This window comes from Euprymna scolopes, chromosome 18 (assembly GCF_053919585.1).
Source record: "Euprymna scolopes isolate OS-2025 chromosome 18, ASM5391958v1, whole genome shotgun sequence".
Lineage (NCBI taxonomy): Eukaryota > Metazoa > Mollusca > Cephalopoda > Sepiida > Sepiolidae > Euprymna > Euprymna scolopes.
The window spans coordinates 92,147,756-92,172,559 of record NC_136499.1 but is presented as its reverse complement, the minus strand read 5'-3'; the positions used below and the strand labels follow the sequence as shown (position 1 = coordinate 92,172,559).

Genomic DNA, 24,804 nt, shown 5'->3' with positions numbered 1-24,804 from the left:
TACCATCATTATTTTTTAGTGACATGCACTGTTAACATCAATAAAATCACTGGTGACAATACTTGATACCTGTTTCGTATAAGCACCAAATAACTATCACTATTTCGATTTGCTTTTTCATGATAATATGTTCATCTTGATACATTATAATAAACATTTCCATTCACTGGTCGTTTGCTTAGCTTAGCTTTACATCATTTTTTCACAATGTTTCTCTACTTGCTTTCAGCATGAGAGCAGATCATATTCTAAACGTTTCATGCATATCACACAAACTTATAATATTTGATCAACATTTGACTAACAATTTTTTGCCAATTTCCTTCAACATTCTCATTACAATTAGTACAGTTTACATTTTGTCGTTAAAATGAAGCTGTACATGTTTCCTATTACTTGGAAACCAGATTTGTAAAAATCCCATTTTTTTTTTCACTCTGAGAATTTTCATTATATTTCTTTGACCAACGATTTGTTTTCAATGGACTTGATAAGTGCTAATATAGAGAGAAGAGAAACAGGGTGAGAGAGAGGCAGAAGAGAAAGTTGTTCCATCCTCTTTCCCAAATTTGACTACTGTGCGCGTTTGAACTCTCATCCTCGAGTTGCCTATTAGCCTTGATAAGTGCTAATATAGATAGAAATACCTATTCTGATACCTAATAAAAGAAAGGACACTCTTTGGGGCGGATTTTGATGATAACAAGTCACTAATTAGAAATTATAATAAACATTCAAATAATTTAAGAATTTTAACAAAAATAAAATTACATGGTAATCACCCAATTTCTGCCACAAAATTTTGATTGGCAAAACTCATAAACATAAAATATATATTTTCTAATTTCATCTTTTTCTTTTTTTTTTTTTTTTTTTTTTTTTTTTTTTTTTTTTACATAATCTGGTTTGATGTTTTCCTAAATATTCAAATCACTATATTTTGCTGCTTAATATCAAATACAGCAAATGAGTTATTTTTTATGCATCAAACAATTACATTTTCTCATTCATCCAAACTAATCACTGAACATCAATTTCATAGTTTCTTCGCTAAAATATTACTGTGCTTGATGTCATCAAGTGGAGCAGATCATTTTTTTTTTCATTTGTTCACACATTTTTCCAATTTATATATATTTTGTCTAAGATTCTTAGCCTATGTCATTGCATACCAAGCTGTTTATTAAAAGTTAAGGTTCACTGTAAACACATATGTTACACCAAAATAAAAACGCTTCAGATAATGTCTTGATATTCAATTCAGTTTCTCACATGACATCTTATGAAGTTAGTAGAAATGTTACAGACTTTTGAATCTCAAACATTTTCAATACTGAGCACTGATATTTTCTTTTTTGGAATATAAGCACATTCATGATTTTTTTTTTTTACAAACGTCAACAAATTTCACATTGTGTAGCAATGTACTGAAACAATTATAAAAATATTTGTTTTTATTTTGGATGATGCAGGGCATCCGGAGAGAGATGTTTCTAACAAAATGAAAGTATAATTTTTAGCAATAGGTATCTAAGAAAAGGCCACTACATATGTTATAAATTCCAAATTTCCACAACCTGGCAAATACTGGTACACGGTAGCAAATTTAGATTTGCAATTACAGAATATGATTCTAATTTTTTCCTTTGCTCTTTATTCTAACACTACACTAAGTTTACTGTTTTATTTCGCTACAGTTGATATTGTGTAGAACAATAAGAAAATCATAGTGAACAATGCATTCAACAAAATTTCATACACATTTCTAGATACCTATATCTAATAAGTTCAAAAGAAAGGACACACTTAGGGAGGTATTTTGGTGGTCAAGTCACTAAATAGAGATTAGCTGGTTTCCCGGCATAGCCCAGGATGTAATAAAGATTGACTGAAATACATGTTCTAGCTGGTTTCTAGGCGTTGCCAGGGATGTAATATAGACACATTATGTTGTATATTACCTGTTCTCTTCTCCCTAAGGTAAAACAATTTCATATACATGCTGTAAATTACCTACGCTAGGGATAAAACATGAACAATACCAGTCCTAGGGTAGATAAAACAAATAATACATAGAGATGAAAGATTCCTCTCCCCTAAGAATAAAACATATATTCAATATCTGCTTTTGTTTTTTCATTGTTTATACGGTCCCGAGCAACGCCGGGTAGCCCTGCTAGTCTTCTATATATATAAAAGGCAAAAATCGGTGTGTATGTATGTATGTATGTATGTTTGTTTGTAACGCTAAAACTTTTGAAAGACGGAACCAGAGTTGACAAATTTGGTATCATATTGCACCTTGATCACCCGGATGACAAATATCGAAATTTCACGTCAAACGGACCAGTAGAAAGGGGTCAACTGATCGTTTTTCTCCTAGGGGGGCCCCCCAAAAAACCTGTCATTTTAACGTTATTCATTACGTGTCACGTGACGTGACGTCAGCTCAAACTTTTGACAGACACAACCAAAGTTGACAAATTATGTATCATATTACACCTTGATCACCCGCATGACAAATATCAAAATTACACGTCAAACGGACAATTACAAGGGGGTGAACTTATCATTTTTCTCCCAGGGGGGGGCCCCAAAAATCCTGTCATTATAACGTTATTCATTAAGTGTCACGTGACGTGACGTCAGCTCAGTAAAATGTCGGCTGCAGCTGAGGTACGTTAAAACTGCCTTCGGAGGAGAAATTGATACTATAACACAGTTAAATATTAGTTTTCGACTCGAACCGTTATTACCAACGTAATTATCGCACTCGAAAAATAAAAAAAAACCCAAAATTACACGAAAATTGACGTAGGGAAAATGTTTTTATTTTTGCTCGAAGTTTTTTGCCGGCGAAGATGACTTTGCTCTTTGTAATTTACATGTAAACAAAGATTAGCCATTTTGTTTATACATTCTAACTCTGTTAACTTGAAGGGGGAGGGGGGGGGGTATCAGTATCAGGCCGCTTATGTAAACGAAAATTAGGTCGCTTGCACATTTTCCACTTTCTCTCTCTCTCTCGCCGTCTTTCTCTCTCTCTCTCTCTTTCGCCGTCTTTCTCTCTCTCTCTCTCTCTCTCTCGCCGTCTTTCTCTCTCTCTCTCGCCGTCTTTCTCTCTCTCTCTCACTCTCTTCTATCTCTACACCTTTCCTAACTCTCTATCACCATATTTCTCTCTCTCTCACTCTCTTCTCTCTCTCTCTCTCTAGACCTCTTTCTCTTCTCTTTCTCACTCTCACCCTCTTTATCTACTCTCTCTCTCACCCTCTTTCCCTTCTCTTATCTTCTCTCTCTCTCTCGCCCTGTTTCTCTTCTCTCTAAAGACGGCGAGAGAGAGAGAGAGAGAGAAGGGAAAGAGGGTGAGAGAGAGAGTAGATAAAGAGGGTGAGAGAGAGAAAGAGAAGAGAAAAAGGTCTAGAGAGAGAGAGAGAGAGAAGAGAGTGAGAGAGAGAGAGGATCAACTCGACTCACCATATTTCTCTCTCTCTCTCACTCTCTTCTCTCTCTCTCTCTAGACCTTTTTCTCTTCTCTTTCTCTCTCTCACCCTCTTTATCTACTCTCTCTCTCACCCTCTTTCCCTTCTCTCTCTCTCTCTCTCTCGCCGTCTTTCTCTCTCTCTCTCGCCGTCTTTCTCTCTCTCTCTCGCCGTCTTTCTCTCTCTCTCTCTCACTCTCTTCTATCTCTACACCTTTCCTAACTCTCTCTATCACCATATTTCTCTCTCTCTGGAAGGGGGGGTGGCTATCAGTATGAGGCCGCTTAAATACACGAAAATTACTTTTATACGAGTTTGTTTTCTTATGAATGGAACCGCTTTTGTAGGGGGGAGGGGGGAGGAGGCAATGTGCACAGTCTCCCAAGCATTACCTACTATAAAAAAAGATGCACATTTACCCTCTTCTCTCACCCTCTTTCTCTCTCTCTCTCTTTCTCTTCTCTCTCTCACTCTCTTTCTCTATCACCCTCTTCTCTCTCTCTCTTTCTCTTCTCTCTCTCATCCTCTTTCTCTCTCTCTCACCCTCTTCTCTCTCTCTACCTTTTTCTCTTCTCTCTCGCACCCTCTTCTCTCTCTCTCACCCGCTTCTCTCTCTCTACCTCTTTCTCTTCTCTCTCGCACCCTCTTCTCTCTCTCTCACCCGCTTCTCTCTCTACCTCTTTCTCTTATCTCTCTCTCTCTCTCAACCTCTTCTCTCTCTCTCTCTTACCCTCTTCTCTCTCTCACTCTCTGTGTACACCTTTTTCTCTTCTCTCTCTCTCTGACCCTCTTTCTTTCTCTCTCTCTCACCCTCTTTTTCTGCTCTCTCTCACCCTTCTCTCTCTCTCTCTCTCTACCTCTTTCTCTTCTCTATCACCCTCTTTCCCTGCTCTCTCTCACCTTCATCTCTCTCTCTCTACCTATTTCTCTTCTCTCTCTCTCTCCCTCTGCTCTCTCTCACCCTCTTCTTTCTCCCTCACCCTCTTCTCTCTCTCTCTCTCTCTACCTCTTTCTCTTATCTCTCTCTCTCACTACCCCTCTCTCTCTCTCTGTCTTACCCTCTTCTCTCTCTCTCTACCTCTTTCTCTTATCTCTCTCTCACTACCTCTCTCTCTCTCACCCTCTTCTCTCTCTCACCCTCTTTCTCTCTTACCCTCTTCTCTCTCTACCTCTTTCACTTCTCTCACCCTCTTTCTCTCTCACCCTCTTTCTCTGCTCTCTCTCACCCTCTTCTCTGCTCTCTCTCACCCTCTTCTCTCTCTACCTCTTTCTCTTCTCTCTCTCACCCTCTTCTCTCTCTCTTACCCTCTTTCTCTTCTCTTCTCTTTTCTCTCTCTCTCGCCGTCTTTCTTTTCTCTCTCTCTCACCCTCTTTCTCTTCTCTCTCTCTCTTTCACCCTCATTCTCAACTCACTCTTACCCTCTTCTCTCTCCCTGTCTACCTCTTTCTCTTCTCTCTCTCTCACCCCCTTTCTCTTCTCTCTCTCACACCGTCTTTCTCTTCTCTCTCTCTCTCCCCTCATTCTCTTCTGTCTCTCTCTCGCCCTCTTTATCTTCTCTCTCTCTCACCCCGTTTCTCTTCTCTCTATATTAGCACTTATCAAGGCCAATAGGCAACTCGAGGATGACAGTTCAAAAGGTCACAGTAGTCAAATTTGGGAAAGAGGATGGAACAACTTTAACGGGAGCATGAGTTATTCAGCGACACCAACCTATTTTGTAATATATATATATATATATATATATATATATATATATATTGTACAAACTATATATTACCACTTATCAAGGCCTATAGGCCACTCGAGGATGAGAGTTTAAAAGTGCACAGTAGTCAAATTCGGCAAAGATGATGGAACCGCTTTAAGAGGAGGATGAATTATTCAGTGACTCCAACCTATTTTGTTACATATATGTATGTATATATTTTGTAAAAAATATATATTACTACTTATCAAGGCCCATAGGACACTCGAGGATTAGAGTTGAAAAGTGCACAGCAGTCAAACTGGGAAAGATGATGGAACCGCTTTAAGAGGAGGATGAATTATTCAGTGACTCCAACCTATTTTGTTACATATATGTATGTATATATTTTGTAAAAAATATATATTACTACTTATCAAGGCCCATAGGACACTCGAGGATTAGAGTTGAAAAGTGCACAGTAGTCAAATCTGGGAAAGAGGATGGAACCGCTTTAACGGGAGGATGAGATATTCAGCGACTCCAACCTATTTTTTTATATATATATTTATATCTATATTTATTAAAAAATATATATTACCACTTATCAAGGACAATAGGCCACTCGAGGATGAGAGTTGAATAGTGCACTGTATAAAAAATACGGTAAAGAGGATGGAACCGCTTTAACGAGAGGATGAGTTATTCAGCGACTCCAACCTATTTTGTTATATATATATATATATATACTTTTATTAAAAAATATATATTACCACTTATCAAGGACAATAGGCCACTCGAGGATGAGAGTTGAAAAGTGCATAGTAGTAAAATTCGGGAAAGAGGATGGAACCGCTTTAACGGGAGGATGAGTTATTCAGCGACTCCAACCTATTTTTTATATATATATATATATCTATATTTATAACAAAAATATATTACCACTTATCAAGGCCCATAGGCTACTCGAGGATAAGAGTTGAAAAGTGCACAGTAATCAAATTCGGGAAAGAGGATGGAACAGTTTTAACGGGAGGATGAGTTATTCAGCGACTCCAACCTATTTTGTTATATATATATTTATATCTATATTTACTAAAAAATATATATTACCACTTATCAAGGCCCATAGGCTACTCGAGGATGAGAGTTGAAAAGTGGACAGTAGTCAAATTCGGGAAAGAGGATGGAACCTCTTTAACGGGAGGATGAGTTATTCAGCCACTCCAACCTATTTTGTTATATATATATATATATATATATATATTTTTGTACAAACTATATATTACCACTTATCAAGGCCCAGAGGCCACACGAGGATGAGAGTTTAAAAGTGCACAGTAGTCAAATTTGGGAAAGAGGATTTAATCGCTTTAATAGGAGGATGAATTATTCAGCGACTCACACCTGTTTTGGTATATATATATATATATTTATAAAAAAATATGTATTACCACTTATCAAGGCCCATAGGCCACTCGAGGATAAGAGTTAAAAAGTCCACAGTAGTCAAATTTGGGAAAGAGGATGGAACCGCTTTAACGGGAGGATGAGTTATTCAGACACTCCAACCTATTTTGTTATATATATATATATATATATATATATATAGATATATATATAGATATATAGATATATTTTTCATAAAATATGTATTACCACTTATCAAGGCCCATAGTCCACTCGAGGACGAGAGTTGAAAAGTGCACAGTAGTCAAATTGGGGAAAGAGGATGGAACCGCTTTAACGGGAGGATGAGTTATTCAGCGACTCCAACCTATTTTGTTATTTTGTAAAAAATATATATGACCACTTATCAAGGCCCATAGGCCACTCGAGGATAAGAGTTGAAAAGTGCACAGTAGTCAAATTTGGGAAAGAGGATGGAACCGCTTTAACGGGAGGATGAGTTATTCAGACACTCCAACCTATTTTGTTATATATATATATATATATATATATATATATATATAGATATATTTTTCATAAAATATGTATTACCACTTATCAAGGCCCATAGTCCACTCGAGGACGAGAGTTGAAAAGTGCACAGTAGTCAAATTGGGGAAAGAGGATGGAACCGCTTTAACGGGAGGATGAGTTATTCAGCGACTCCAACCTATTTTGTTATTTTGTAAAAAATATATATGACCACTTATCAAGGCCCAGAGGCCACTCGAGGATAAGAGTTGAAAAGTGCACAGTAGTCAAATTCGGGAAATTTGTTATATATCTATTTTTTTGTTACTTAGGCATTTCCACTTATCAAGGCCCAGATACATCTCGAGGATAAGAGTTAAATGTGCACAGTAGTCAATTGGACAATAAGGCCCAGAGGCCACCCGAGGATAAGGGTTGAAAATGGCAGTAGTTAATTGGACAACATAGTAATACTTAGTAATGGAAAGTCGGGAAATTTGTTATATATATATTTATATTTTGTTTATATAGGCATTACCACTTATCAAGGCCCAGAGGCCACTAGAGGATAAGTGTTGAAAAGTGCAGTAGTCAATTGGACAAAATATAGTAATTGTTAGTAATGGAAATTCAGTAAATTTGTTATATATATATTAATATTTTGTTAAATACGCATTACCACTTATCAAAGCCCACAGGCCACTCGAGGATAAGGATTGAAAAGTGCACCGTAGTAGTCGGTTGTAATGGAAATGCGGGATATTTGTAATATACCTATTTTTTGTTACTTAGGCACAACCACTTATTAAGGCCCAGAGGCCACTCGATGGTATTACCACTTATCAAGGCCCAGAGGCCACTCGAGGATAAGCGTTTAAAAGTGCAGTAGTCAATTGGACAATATAGTAATCGTTAGTAATGGAAATTCAGTAAATTTGTTATATATATGTATATTTTGTTACATACGCATTACCATTTATCAAGGCCCAGAGGCCACTCGAGGATAAGGATTGAAAAGTGCACAGTAGTCAATTGGACAATATAGTAATCGTTAGTAATGGAAATTCAGTAAATTTGTTATATACCTATTTTTTGTTACTTAGTCATTTCCACTTATCAAGGCCCAGAGGCCACTCGAGCATAAGAGTTAAAAAGTCCACAGTAGTCAATTGGACAATAAGGCCCAGAGGCCACCCGAGGTTAAGGGTTAAAAAGTGCAGTAGTCAATTGGTCAATATAGTAATCGTTAGTAATTACTACTTCTCAAGGCCCAGAGGCCACTCGAGGATAAGGGTTGAAAAGCGCAGTAGTCAATTGGACAATACAGTAATCGTTAGTAATGGAAATTCAGTAAATTTGTTATATATATATATATTTATATTTTGCTAAATACGCATTACTACTTATCAAGGCCCAGACGCCACTCGAGGATAAGGGTTGAAAATATTCAACAAATTTTTTATCTACAGATTAGAAAATTTGTATATAGGGTATCCAGACATATGGAATATATCTAGCATAATCTATCTATTATATCTATAAAAGTCAGAATGTTTGTGTGTGTGGGTGTGTGTGAGGTAGAGAGAGAGAGAGAGAGAACAATTCTTAACCTATATATTCAACAAATTTTTTATCTACAGATTTTAAATTTGTTATAAAGGGTATTCATACATATGGAAATATATCTAGCATAATCTATCTATTATATATACAAAAGTGAAAATGTGTGTGTCTGTGAGAGAGAGAGCAATTCTCAACCTATATACTCAACAAATTTTTTATCTACAGATTAGATAATTTGTATATAGGGTATTCAGACATATGGAAATATATCTAGCATAATCTATCTATTATATCTATAAAAGTGAGAATGTTTGCGTGTGTGTGTGTGTGAGGTAGCAAGAGAGCGAGAGACAGAGCGAGAGAACAATTCTCAACCTATATATTCAACAAATTTTTTATCTACAGATTTGAAAATTGGTATATAAGGTATTCAGACATATGGAAATATATCTAGCATAATCTATCTATTATGTCTATAAAAGTGAGAATATGTCTGTGTGTGAGAGAGAGAGAGAGAGTAAGAACAATTCTCACCCTTTATATTCAACAAATTTTGTATCTACAGATTAGAAAATTTTTATATAGTGTATTCAGACATATGGAAATATATCTAGCATAATCTATCTATTATATCTATAAAAGTGAGCATGTGTGAGAGGAGAGAGAGAGAGAGAGAACAATTCTCAACCTATATACTCAACAAATTTTTTATCTACAGATTTGAAAATTTGTATATAGATTATTCAGACATATGGAAATATATCTAGCATAATTTATCTATTATATCTATAAAAGTGAGAATGTGTGGGTGTGTGAGAGAGAGAATGAGAGAGAACAATTCTCAGCTTATATATGCAACAATTTGTTTATCTACAGATCCGAAATATCACATTTGTATAGAAGTAGAAATCTGGATACCTATTCTGATACCTAATAAAAGAAAGGACACTCTTTGGGGCGGATTTTGATGATAACAAGTCACTACTAAGAAATTATAATAAACATTGAAATAATTTAAGAATTTTATCAAAATAAAATTGCATGGTAATCACCCAATTTCTGCCACAAAATTTTGATTGGCAAAACTCATAAACAGAAAATATATATTTTCTAATTTCATCTTTTTTTTTTACATAATCTGATTTGATGTTTTCCTTAATATTCAAATCACTATATTTTGCTGCTTAATATCAAATACAGCAAATGAGTTATTTCTTATGCATCAAACAATTACATTTTCTCATTCATCCAAACTAATCACTGAACATCAATTTCATTTTTTCTTCACTAAAATATTACTGTGCTTGATGTCATCAAGTGGAGCGGATCATTTTTTTTTTTCATTTGTTCACACATTTTTCCAATTTATATATATTTTGTCTAAGATTCTTAGCCTATGTCATTGCATACCAAGCTGTTTATTAAAAGTTACGGTTCACTGTAAACACATACGTTATACCAAAATAAAAACGCTTCAGATAATGTCTTGATATTCAATTCAGTTTCTCACATGACATCTTATGAAGTTAGTAGAAATGTTACAGACTTTTGAATCTCGAACACTTTCAATACTGTGCACTGATATTTTCTTTTTTGGAATATAAGCACATTCATGATTTTTTTTTACAAACGTCAACAAATTTCACAATGTGTAGCAATGTACTGAAACAATTATAAAAATATTTGTTTTTATTTTGGATGATGCAGGGCATCCGAAGAGAGATTTTTCTAACAAAATGAAAGTATAATTTTTAGCAATAGGTATCTAGGAAAAGGCCACTACATACGTTATAAATTCCAAATTTCCACAACCTGGCAAATACTGGTACACGCTAGCAAATTTAGATTTGCAATTACAGAATATGATTCTAATTTTTTCCTTTGCTCTTTATTCTAACACTACACTAAGTTTACTGTTTTATTTCGCTGCAGTTGATATTGTGTAGAACAATAAGAAAATCATAGTGAACAATGCATTCAACAAAATTTCACACACATTTCTAGATACCTATATCTAATAAGTTCAAAAGAAAGGACACACTTAGGGAGGTATTTTGGTGGTCAAGTCACTAAATAGAGATTAGCTGGTTTCCCGGCATAGCCCAGGATGTAATAAACATTGACTGAAATACATGTTCTAGCTGGTTTCTAGGCGTTGCCAGGGATGTAATATAGACACATTATGTTGTATATTACCTGTTCTCTTCTCCCTAAGGTAAAACAATTTCATATACATGCTGTAAATTACCTATGCTAGGGATAAAACATGAACAATACCAGTCCGGGGGTAGATAAAACAAATAATACATAGAGATGAAAGATTCCTCTCCCCTAAGAATAAAACATATGTTCAATATCTGCTTTTGTTTTTTCATTGTTTATACGGTCCCGAGCAACGCCGGGTAGCCCTGCTAGTCTATATATATAAAAGGCAAAAATCGGTGTGTATGTATGTATGTATGTATGTTTGTTTGTAACGCTAAAACTTTTAACAGACACAACCAAAGTTGACAAATTAGGTAGCATATTGCACCTTGATCACCCGGATGACAAATATCGAAATTTCACGTCAAACGGACAACTAGAAGGGGGTTAACTGATCATTTTTCTCCCAGGGGGGCCCCCCAAAAAACCTGTCATTTTAACATTATTCATTAGCTGTCACGTGACGTGACGTCATCTATATATATAAAAGGCAAAAATCGGTGTGTATGTATGTATGTATGTATGTTTGTTTGTAACGCTAAAACTTTTGACAGACACAACCAAAGTTGACAAATTAGGTAGCATATTGCACCTTGATCACCCGGATGACAAATATCGAAATTTCACGTCAAACGGACAACTAGAAGGGGGTTAACTGATCATTTTTCTCCCAGGGGGGCCCCCCAAAAAACCTGTCATTTTAACATTATTCATTAGCTGTCACGTGACGTGACGTCAGCTCAGTAAAATGTCGGCTACGCTGAGCCTCTGACGTACATTAAAGCTGCCTGCGAGGAGTATCATTGATACTATAACATAGTTAAATATTAGTTTAAGAGTCGAACCGTTATTACCAACGGATTTATCGCACTTCAAAAAGAAGAATCCCAAAATTACATAAAAATTGACGTAGGGAAAATGTTTTTATTTTTGCTTGAAGTTTTTTACCGGCGAAGAAAGATGACTATGCTCTTTGCTATAGTTTACCATGTAAACAAGGCTTTAGCCATTTTGTTTTTACCTCCTAACTCTGTTAAACTGGAAGGGGGAGGGGTGGCTATCAGTATAAGGCCGCTTAAATACACGAAAATTACTTTTATACGAGTTTGTTTTCTTATGAATGGAACCGCGTTTATAGGGGGGAGGGGGGAGGAGGCAATGTGCACAGTCTCCCAAGCATTACCTACTATAAAAAAAGATGCACATTTACCCTCTTCTCTCACCCTCTTTCTCTCTCTCTCTCTCTTTCTCTTCTCTCTCTCACTCTCTTTCTCTATCACCCTCTTCTCTCTCTCTCTTTCTCTTCTCTCTCTCATCCTCTTTCTCTCTCTCTCACCCTCTTCTCTCTCTCTACCTTTTTCTCTTCTCTCTCGCACCCTCTTCTCTCTCTCTCACCCGCTTCTCTCTCTCTACCTCTTTCTCTTCTCTCTCGCACCCTCTTCTCTCTCTCACCCGCTTCTCTCTCTCTACCTCTTTCTCTTATCTCTCTCTCTCTCTCAACCTCTTCTCTCTCTCTCTTACCCTCTTCTCTCTCTCACTCTCTGTGTACACCTTTTTCTCTTCTCTTCTCTCTCTCTCTGACCCTCTTTCTCTCTCTCTCACCCTCTTTTTCTGCTCTCTCTCACCCTTCTCTCTCTCTCTCTCTACCTCTTTCTCTTCTCTATCACCCTCTTTCCCTGCTCTCTCTCACCTTCATCTCTCTCTCTCTACCTATTTCTCTTCTCTCTCTCTCCCTCTGCTCTCTCTCACCCTCTTCTTTCTCCCTCACCCTCTTCTCTCTCTCTCTCACCCTCTTCTTTCTCCCTCACCCTCTTCTCTCTCTCTCTCTACCTCTTTCTCTTATCTCTCTCTCTCACTACCCCTCTCTCTCTCTGTCTTACCCTCTTCTCTCTCTCTCTACCTCTTTCTCTTATCTCTCTCTCTCACTACCTCTCTCTCTCTCACCCTCTTCTCTCTCTCACCCTCTTTCTCTCTTACCCTCTTCTCTCTCTACCTCTTTCACTTCTCTCACCCTCTTTCTCTCTCACCCTCTTTCTCTGCTCTCTCTCACCCTCTTCTCTGCTCTCTCTCACCCTCTTCTCTCTCTACCTCTTTCTCTTCTCTCTCTCTCACCCTCTTCTCTCTCTCTTACCTATTTTGTAATATATATATATAGATATATATATTGTACAAACTATTGTACAAACTATTACCACTTATCAAGGCCTATAGGCCACTCGAGGATGAAAGTTTAAAAGTGCACAGTAGTCAAATTCGGCAAAGATGACGGAACCGCTTTAAGAGGAGGATGAATTATTCAGTGACTCCAACCTATTTTGTTACATATATGTATGTATATATTTTTGTAAAAAATATATATTACTACTTATCAAGGCCCATAGGACACTCGAGGATTAGAGTTGAAAAGTGCACAGCAGTCAAATCTGGGAAAGAGGATGGAACCGCTTTAACGGGAGGATGAGTTATTCAGCGACTCCAACCTATTTTGGTATATATATATTTATATCTATATTTATTTTTAAATATATATTACCACTTATCAAGGCCCATAGGCCACACGAGGATGAGAGTTTAAAAGTGCACAGTAGTCAAATTCGGCAAAGATGATGGAACCGCTTTAAGAGGAGGATGAATTATTCAGTGACTCCAACCTATTTTGTTATATATATGTATGTATATATTTTTGTAAAAAATATATATTACTACTTATCAAGGCCCATAGGACACTCGAGGATTAGAGTTGAAAAGTGCACAGTAGTCAAATTCGGGAAAGAGGATGGAACCGCTTTCACGGGAGGATGAGTTATTCAGCGACTCCAACCTGTTTTTTTATATATATATTTATATCTATATTTATTAAAAAATATATATTACCACTTATCAAGGACAATAGGCCACTCGAGGATGAGAGTTGAATAGTGCACTGTATAAAAAATACGGTAAAGAGGATGGAACCGCTTTAACGGGAGGATGAGTTATTCAGCAACTCCAACCTATTTTTTTATATATATATATATATATACTTTTATTAAAAAATATATATTACCACTTATCAAGGACAATAGGCCACTCGAGGATGAGAGTTGAAAAGTGCATAGTAGTAAAATTCGGGAAAGAGGATGGAACCGCTTTAACGGGAGGATGAGTTATTCAGCGACTCCAACCTATTTTTTATATATATATATATATATATATATATATATATATATATATATTTATAACAAAAATATATTACCACTTATCAAGGCCCATAGGCTACTCGAGGATAAGAGTTGAAAAGTGCACATTAGTCAAATTCGGGAAAGAGGATGGAACCGCTTTAACGGGAGGATGAGTGATTCAGCGACTCCAACCTATTTTGTTATATATATATATATATATATATATATATATATATTTTGTACAAACTATATATTACCACTTATCAAGGCCCATAGGCCACACGAGGATGAGAGTTTAAAAGTGCACAGTAGTCAAATTTGGGAAAGAGGATTTAATCGCTTTAATAGAAGGATGAATTATTCAGCGACTCACACCTGTTTTGGTATATATATATATATATTTATAAAAAAATATGTATTACCACTTATCAAGGCCCATAGGCCACTCGAGGATGAGAGTTAAAAAGTCCACAGTAGTCAAATTTGGGAAAGAGGATGGAACCGCTTTAACAGGAGGATGAGTTATTCAGCAACTCCAACCTATTTTGTTATATATATATATATATATATATATATATATATATATATTTTTCATAAAATATGTATTACCACTTATCAAGGCCCATAGTCCACTCGAGGACGAGAGTTGAAAAGTGCACAGTAGTCAAATTGGGGAAAGAGGATGGAACCGCTTTAACGGGAGGATGAGTTATTCAGCGACTCCAACCTTTTTTTTTATTTTGTAAAAAATATATATGACCACTTATCAAGGCCCAGAGGCCACTCGAGGATAAGAGTTGAAAAGTGCACAGTAGTCAAATTTGGGAAATTTGTTATATATCTATTTTTTTGTTACTTAGGCATTTCCACTTATCAAGGCCCAGATACATCTCGAGGATAAGAGTTAAATGTGCACAGTAGTCAATTGGACAATAAGGCCCAGAGGCCACCCGAGGATAAGGGTTGAAAATGGCAGTAGTTAATTGGACAACATAGTAATCGTTAGTAATGGAAAGTCGGGAAATTTGTTATATATATATTTATATTTTGTTTAGATAGGCATTACCACTTATCAAGGCCCAGAGGCCACTAGAGGATAAGTGTTGAAAAGTGCAGTAGTCAATTGGACAAAATATAGTAATTGTTAGTAATGGAAATTCAGTAAATTTGTTATATATATATTAATATTTTGTTAAATACGCATTACCACTTATCAAAGCCCACAGGCCACTCGAGGATAAGGATTGAAAAGTGCACCGTAGTAGTCGGTTGTAATGGAAATGCGGGATATTTGTAATATACCTATTTTTTGTTACTTAGGCACAACCACTTATTAAGGCCCAGAGGCCACTCGATGGTATTACCACTTATCAAGGCCCAGAGGCCACTCGAGGATAAGCGTTTAAAAGTGCAGTAGTCAATTGGACAATATAGTAATCGTTAGTAATGGAAATTCAGTAAATTTGTTATATATATGTATATTTTGTTACATACGCATTACCATTTATCAAGGCCCAGAGGCCACTCGAGGATAAGGATTGAAAAGTGCACAGTAGTCAATTGGACAATATAGTAATCGTTAGTAATGGAAATTCAGTAAATTTGTTATATACCTATTTTTTGTTACTTGGTCATTTCCACTTATCAAGGCCCAGAGGCCACTCGAGCATAAGAGTTAAAAAGTCCACAGTAGTCAATTGGACAATAAGGCCCAGAGGCCACCCGAGGATAAGGGTTAAAAAGTGCAGTAGTCCATTGGTCAATATAGTAATCGTTAGTAATTACTACTTCTCAAGGCCCAGAGGCCACTCGAGGATAAGGGTTGAAAAGCGCAGTAGTCAATTGGACAATACAGTAATCGTTAGTAATGGAAATTCAGTATATTTGTTATATATATATATATTTATATTTTGCTAAATACGCATTACTACTTATCAAGGCCCAGACGCCACTCGAGGATAAGGGTTGAAAATATTCAACAAATTTTTTATCTACAGATTAGAAAATTTGTATATAGGGTATTCAGACATATGGAATATATCTAGCATAATCTATCTATTATATCTATAAAAGTCAGAATGTTTGTGTGTGTGGGTGTGTGTGAGGTAGAGAGAGAGAGAGAGAACAATTCTTAACCTATATATTCAACAAATTTTTTATCTACAGATTTTAAATTTGTTATAAAGGGTATTCATACATATGGAAATATATCTAGCATAATCTATCTATTATATCTACAAAAGTGAAAATGTGTGTGTCTGTGAGAGAGAGAGCAATTCTCAACCTATATAATCAACAAATTTTTTATCTACAGATTAGATAATTTGTATATAGGGTATTCAGACATATGGAAATATATCTAGCATAATCTATCTATTATGTCTATAAAAGTGAGAATATGTCTGTGTGTGAGAGAGAGAGAGTAAGAACAATTCTCACCCTTTATATTCAACAAATTTTTATCTACAGATTAGAAAATTTTTATATAGTGTATTCAGACATATGGAAATATATCTAGCATAATCTATCTATTATATCTATAAAAGTGAGCATGCGTGAGAGGAGAGAGAGAGAGAGAGAACAATTCTCAACCTATATACTCAACAAATTTTTTATCTACAGATTTGAAAATTTGTATATAGATTATTCAGTCACATGGAAATATATCTAGCATAATTTATCTATTATATCTATAAAAGTGAGAATGTGTGGGTGTGTGAGAGAGAGAATGAGAGAGAACAATTCTCAGCTTATATATGCAACAAATTGTTTATCTACAGATCCGAAATATCACATTTGTATAGAAGTAGAAATCTGGATACCTATTCTGATACCTAATAAAAGAAAGGACACTCTTTGGGGCGGATTTTGATGATAACAAGTCACTAATAAGAAATTATAATAAACATTGAAATAATTTAAGAATTTTATCAAAATAAAATTGCATGGTAATCACCCAATTTCTGCCACAAAATTTTGATTGGCAAAACTCATAAACAGAAAATATATATTTTCTAATTTCATCTTTTTTTTTATATAATCTGATTTGATGTTTTCCTTAATATTCAAATCACTATATTTTGCTGCTTAATATCAAATACAGCAAATGAGTTATTTTTTATGCATCAAACAATTACATTTTCTCATTCATCCAAACTAATCACTGAACATCAATTTCATATTTTCTTCACTAAAATATTACTGTGCTTGATGTCATCAAGTGGAGCGGATCATTTTTTTTTCATTTGTTCACACATTTTTCCAATTTATATATATTTTGTCTAAGATTCTTAGCCTATGTCATTGCATACCAAGCTGTTTATTAAAAGTTACGGTTCACTGTAAACACATACGTTACACCAAAATAAAAACGCTTCAGATAATGTCTTGATATTCAATTAAGTTTCTCACATGACATCTTATGAAGTTAGTAGAAATGTTACAGACTTTTGAATCTCAAACACTTTCAATACTGTGCACTGATATTTTCTTTTTTGGAATATAAGCACATTCATGATTTTTTTTTACAAACGTCAACAAATTTCACAATGTGTAGCAATGTACTGAAACAATTATAAAAATATTTGTTTTTATTTTGGATGATGCAGGGCATCCGAAGAGAGATTTTTCTAACAAAATGAAAGTATAATTTTTAGCAATAGGTATCTAGGAAAAGGCCACTACATACGTTATAAATTCCAAATTTCCACAACCTGGCAAATACTGGTACACGCTAGCAAATTTAGATTTGCAATTACAGAATATGATTCTAATTTTTTCCTTTGCTCTTTATTCTAACACTACACTAAGTTTACTGTTTTATTTCGCTACAGTTGATATTGTGTAGAACAATAAGAAAATCATAGTGAACAATGCATTCAACAAAATTTCACACACATTTCTAGATACCTATATCTAATAAGTTCAAAAGAAAGGACACACTTAGGGAGGTATTTTGGTGGTCAAGTCACTAAATAGAGATTAGCTGGTTTCCCGGCATAGCCCAGGATGTAATAAAGATTGACTGAAATACATGTTCTAGCTGGTTTCTAGGCGTTGCCAGGGATGTAATATAGACACATTATGTTGTATATTACCTGTTCTCTTCTCCCTAAGGTAAAACAATTTCATATACATGCTGTAAATTACCTATGCTAGGGATAAAACATGAACAATACCAGTCCGGGGGTAGATAAAACAAATAATACATAGAGATGAAAGATTCGTCTCCCCTAAGAATAAAACATATGTTCAATATCTGCTTTTGTTTTTTCATTGTTTATACAGTCCCGAGCAACGCCGGGTAGCCCTGCTAGTCTATATATATAAAAGCCAAACGTCTGTGTGTATGTATGTATGTTTGTTTGTAACGCTAAAACTTTTGAAAGACGGAACCAAACTTGACAAATTTGGTATCATATCGAAGCCCCATCACCCGGATGACAAATATCGAAATTTCACGTCAAACGGACCACTAGCAGTTGGTCAACTGATCAGTTATCTTCGAGGAGGGCCCCAAAAAAACCTGTCATTATCTATATATATATAAAAGACAAATGTTTGTTTGTAACGCTAAAACTTGAGATGAAAGATTCCTCTCCCCTAAGAATAAAACATATGTTCAATATCTGCTTTTGTTTTTTCATTGTTTATACGGTCCCGAGCAACGCCGGGTAGCCCTGCTAGTCTATATATATAAAAGGCAAAAATCGGTGTGTATGTATGTATGTATGTATGTTTGTTTGTAACGCTAAAACTTTTGAAAGACGGAACCAGAGTTGACAAATTTGGTATCATATTGCACCTTGATCACCCGGATGACAAATATCGAAATTTCACGTCAAACGGACCAGTAGAAAGGGGTCAACTGATCGTTTTTCTCCTAGGGGGGCCCCCCAAAAAACCTGTCATTTTAACGTTATTCAATACGTGTCACGTGACGTGACGTCAGCTCAAACTTTTGACAGACACAACCAAAGTTGACAAATTATGTATCATATTGAACCTTGATCACCCGCATGACAAATATCGAAATTCCACACCAAACGGACCATTAAAAGGGGGTGAACTGATCATTTCTCTCCTAGGGGGGCCCTCCAAAAAACCTGTCATTTTAATGTTAATATTACATAATCCAAAAACGCTTAGTCATGTCACGTGACGTGACGTCAACATCCAGTAATGGCGAACAAATGTAAACAAACACTTTGTTTTACCGATACTTTTGTAATTTCTCTTCTGCTTTGTTCTAGAGATTATTAAACTCCATGACAATGTCTCCAACGTATTTAACTGGTTAAAAATAGTATTTATACAAGAGTTTTAACGAAAAATATCAGGAAAAAATGTACAGGAATAAAAAAAAATTCAGCTTTCAAAATATTCGTCGATAAAAAAACCGATCTTTATATTTACGCTAGCCATTTTGTATATTACCACGTGACCTGCTATCTCTTAAACTGGAGGGGGGGGGGATCCACTTGAATCCAACAAAACCAGTAATTTTTTTTTTCTATTATATATACATCATTTTCTCTAAAATTAATTGTAGACTTTATAATTAAAACAAAAAATGTTATTCATACTAAAAAAAAAAAACGCTTAGTCATGTCACGTGACGTGACGTCAACATCCACTAATGGCGAACAATTGTACCTATTTACTATGCCTCCCCACGGGACAGAGTTAGACACCAGGGTCGTTTTTTAACGTGGAGAAAAGGTACAAAAATAAAAATTGTCTCAGTCGTGGAGGATTTCTCCTCCACCGAAAGAGAACAAGAAATAGAAGTGCAGCATCTGAAGAACAGATACTACACTTTGATCTTGACCAAAAGGCCAAGAATGCGAACAATTGTAAATAACAACTTTTTTCACAAAACCAACACCGTCTTTCTTTTTTTTCTCTCTCTTTCTCTCTCTCACCCACTTACTCTTCCCTCTCTCTCACCCTCTTTCTCTTGACGTCACACCACTGTTAAACTGTGGGGGGGAGGAACACATTCCCAGGCATTATGTCCTATAGATGCACATTTTATTAGAAATTCAGCTTTCAAAATATTAGACGATAATAAAAATATAAAACCAACACCCTCTTTCTCTTTTCTCTCTCTCTCACCAACTTACTCTTCTCTCTCTCTCACCCTCTTTCTCTTGACCTCCTACTACTGTTAAACTGTGTGTGTGTGGGGGGGGGAAGAGGCAGCTTGAAAACCAACAAAAACAGTGCACAGTTTCCCAAGCATTTGGGGTGGGAAGGGGGGGAAGAAGCCGAGCGCACAGTTTCGTGTGAGAGAGAGAGAACAATTCTCAACCTATATACTCAACAAATTTTTTATCTACAGATTTGAAAGTTTGTATATAGGGTATTCAGACATATGGAAATATATCTAGCATAATCTATCTATTATATCTATAAAAGTGAAAATGTGTGTGTGTGAGGTAGCCAGAGAGAGAGAGAGAGAGAGAGAGAGAGAGAGAGACAACAATTCTCAACCTATATATTCAATACATTTTTTATCTACAGATTTGAAAATTTGTATATAGGGTATTCAGACATATGGAAATATATCTAGCATAATCTATCTATTATATCTATAAAAGTGAAAATGTGTGTGTGTGTGTGTGTGTGTGTGTGTGTGTGCGTAAGAGAGAGAGAGAACAATTCTCAACCTATATACTCAACGTATTTTTATCTACGGATTTTAAACTTTGTATATAGGGTATTCAGACATATAGAAATATATCTAGCATAATCTATACATTATATCTATAAAAGTGAGAATGTGAGTGTGTGAGAGAGAGAGAACAATTCTCAACCTATATATTCAACAAATTTTTTACCTACAGATTTGAAAATTTGTATATTGGGTATTCAGACATATGGAAATATATCTAGCATAATCGATCTATTATATCTATAAAAGTCAGAATGTTTGCGTGTGGTTGTGTGTGTAAGGTTGCGAGAGAGAGAGAGAGAACAATTCTCAACCTATCTATTCAATAAATTTGTTATCTACAGATTTGACCATTTGTATATAGGGTATTCAGACATATGGAAATATATCCAGCATAATCTATCTATTATATCCATAAAAGTGAGAATGTGTGCGTGAGAGAGAGAGAGAGAGAGAGAGAGAGTAAGTACAATTCTCACCCTATATATTCAACAAATTTTTTATCTACCGATTAGAAAATTTGTATATAGGGTATTCAGACATATGGAAATATATCTAGCATAATCTATCTATTATATCTAGAAAAGTGAGAATGTGTGTGAAAGAGAGAGAGAGAAGAGAGAGAGAGAGAACAATTCTCAACCTATATATTCAACTAATTTTTATGTACAGATCTGAAAATTTGTATACAGGGTATTCAGACATATGGAAATATATCTAGCATAATCTATTATATCTATAAAAGGTAGAATGTGTGTGTGTGTGAGTGAGTGAGTGAGTGAGTGAGTGAGTGAGAGAGAGAGAGAGAGAGAACAATTCTCAACCTATATACTCAACAAATTTTGTATCTACAGATTTGATAATTTGTATATAGGGTATTCAGACATAAGGAAATATATCTAGCATAATCTATCTATTATATCTATAAAAGTGAGAATGTGTGTGAAAGAGAGAGAGAGAGAACAATTCTCAACCTATATATTCAACAAATTCTATCTTTACAGATTTGAAAATTTGTATATAGGGTATTCAGACATTTGGAAATATATCTAGCATAATCTATTATATCTATAAAAGTGAGAATGTGTGTGTGAGAGAGAGAGAAAGAACAATTCTCAACCTATATACTCAACAAATTTTTTATCTACAGATTTAAAAATTTGTATATAGGGTATTCAGACATATAGAAATATATCTAGCATAACCTATCTATTATATCTATAAAATGACCATGTGTGTGTGTGTGAGAGAGAGAGAGAGAGTCAGAGAGAGAGAGAGAGAGAACAATTTTCAGCTTGTGTGTGTGTGAGAAAGAGAGAGAGAGAAAGAGAGGAAGGAAAATTCTCACCCTATATATTCAACAAATTTTTTATCTACATATTAGAAAATTTGGATATAGGGTATTCAGACGTATGGAAATATATCTAGCATAATCTATCTATTATATCTATAAAAGTGAGAATGTGTGTGTGAGAGAGAGAGAGAAAGAGAGAGAGAGAGAACAATTCTCAACCTATATATTCAACTAATTTTTTATCTACAGATTTGAAAATGTGTATATTGGGTATTCAGACATATGTAAATATATCTGGCATAATCTATGTATTATATCTATAAAAGTGTGAATGTGAGTGATGGAAAGAGCAAAAAATTCTCAACCTATATAACCTATAAAAGTGAGAATATGTGTGAGAGAGAGAGAGAGAGAACAATTCTCAACCTATATATTCCACACATTTTTGGGCACAGATTTGGAAATTTGTATATAGGGTAGGCAGACATATAGAAATATATCTAGCATAATACATCTATTATATCTATAAAAGTGAGAACTTGTGTGTGTGTGTGTGTGTGAGAGAGAGAGAACAATTCTTAACCTACATACTCAACAAATTTTTTACCTACAGTTTAGAAAATTTGTATATAGGGTATTCAGACATATGGAAATATATCTAGCATAATCTATCTATTATAACTACAAAAGTTAGAATGTGTGTGTGAGAGAGAGAGAGAACAATTCTAAACCTATATATTCAACAAATTTTTTATCTACAGATTTGAAACTTTGTATATAGGGTATTCAGACATATGGAAATATATCTAGCATAATCTATCTATTTTATCTATAAAAGTGAGAATGCGTGTGTGTGAGATAGCGAGAGAGAGAGAGAGAAAAAGAGAGAGATAAAAATTCTCAACCTATACATTCAACAAATTTTTTATCCACAGATTTGAACATTTGTATATAGGGTGTTCAGACATATAGAAATATATCTAGCATAATCTATCTATTATATGTATAAAAGTGAGAATGTGTGTGTGTGTGAGAGAGAGGACAATTGTCAACCTATGTATACAACAAATTTTTTATCTACAGATTTCAAAATTTGTATATTGGGCATTCAGACATATTTTAATATATCTGGCATAATCTGTCTATTATATCTATAAAAGTGAGAATGTGTGTGATAGAGAGAGAGAGAACAATTCTCAACCTATATACTCAACAAATTTTTTATCTACAGATTTGAAAATTTGTATATAGGGTATTCAGACATATGGAAATATATCTAGCATAATCTATTATATCTATAAAAGTGAGAATGTGTGTGTGTGTGTGAGAGAGAGAGAGAGAGAGAGAGAGAGAACAATTCTCAACCCATATACTCAACAAATTCTTTATCTACAGATTTTAAAATGTGTATATAGAGTATTCATACAAATAGAAATATATCTAGGATAATCTTTCTATTATATCTATAAAAGTGAGAATGTGTGTGTGTGTGAGCGAGAGAGAGAGAGAGAGAGAGAGAGAACAGTTCTCAACCTATACATTCAACAAATTTTTATATATAGGGTATTCAGAAATATCGAAATATATCTAGCATAATCTATTATATCTTTAAAAGTTAGAATGTGTGTGTGTGAGAGATAGAGAGAACAATTCTCAACCTATGCACTCTACAAATTTTTTATCTACAAATTAGAAAATTTGTATATAGGGTATTCACACATATGGAAATATATCTAGCATAATCTATCTATTATATCTATAAAAGTTAGAATGTGTGTGTGAGGTAGCCAGAGAGAGAGAGAGAGAGAGTAAGAACAATTTTCAACCTATATATTCAACAAATATTTGATCTACAGATTAGAAAATTTGTATATAGGGTATTCAGACATATGGAAATATATCTAGCATAATCTATCTATTATATCTCTAAAATTGAGAATGTGTGTGTGAGAGAGAGAACAATTTTCAACCTATATACTCAACAAATTTTTTTATCTACAGATTTGAAAATTTGTATATAGGGTATTCAGACATATGGAAATATATCTAGAGTAATCTATCTATTATATCTATAAAAGTGAGAATGCGTGTGTGTGTGAGAGAGAGCGACACAGAACAATTCTCAACCTATATATTCAACAAATTTTTTATGTACAGATCTGAAATATCACATTTGTATAGAAGTAGAAATCTTGATACCTACTCTGATACCTAATAAAAGAAAGGACACTCTTTAGGGCGGATTTTGATTATAACAAGTCACTAATTAGAAATTATAATAAACATTCTAATAATTTAAGAATTTTACCAAAATAAAATTGCATGGTAATCACCCAATTTCTGCCACAAAATTTTGATTGGCAGAACTCATAAACATAAAATATATATTTTCTAATTTCATCTTTTTTTTTTCTTTTTACATAATCTGGTTTGATGTTTTCCCAAATATTCAAATCACTATATTTTGCTGCTTAATATCAAATACAGCAACTGAGTTATTTTTATGCATCAAACAATTACATTTTCTCATTCATCCAAACTAATCACTGAACATCAATTTCATATTTTCTTCACTAAAATATTACTGTGCTTGATGTCATCAAGTGGAGCGGATCATTTTTTTTTCATTTGTTCACACATTTTTCCAATTTATATATATTTTAAAGATTCTTAGCCTATGTCATTGCATACCAATCTGTTTATTAAAAGTTAAGGTTCACTGTAAACACATATGTTACACCAAAATAAAAACGCTTCAGATAATGTCTTGATATTCAATTCAGTTTCTCACATGACATCTTATGAAGTTAGTAGAAAT

At 34.6% G+C, this 24,804-nt stretch overlaps 1 pseudogene; it reads right to left on the bottom strand.

Moving 5' to 3' along the window:
- Positions 1–19,732: 19,732 nt before the first annotated feature.
- Positions 19,733–19,866, bottom strand: LOC145298047 (U2 spliceosomal RNA; annotated as a pseudogene).
- Between the last annotated feature and the right edge of the window lie 4,938 nt (positions 19,867–24,804).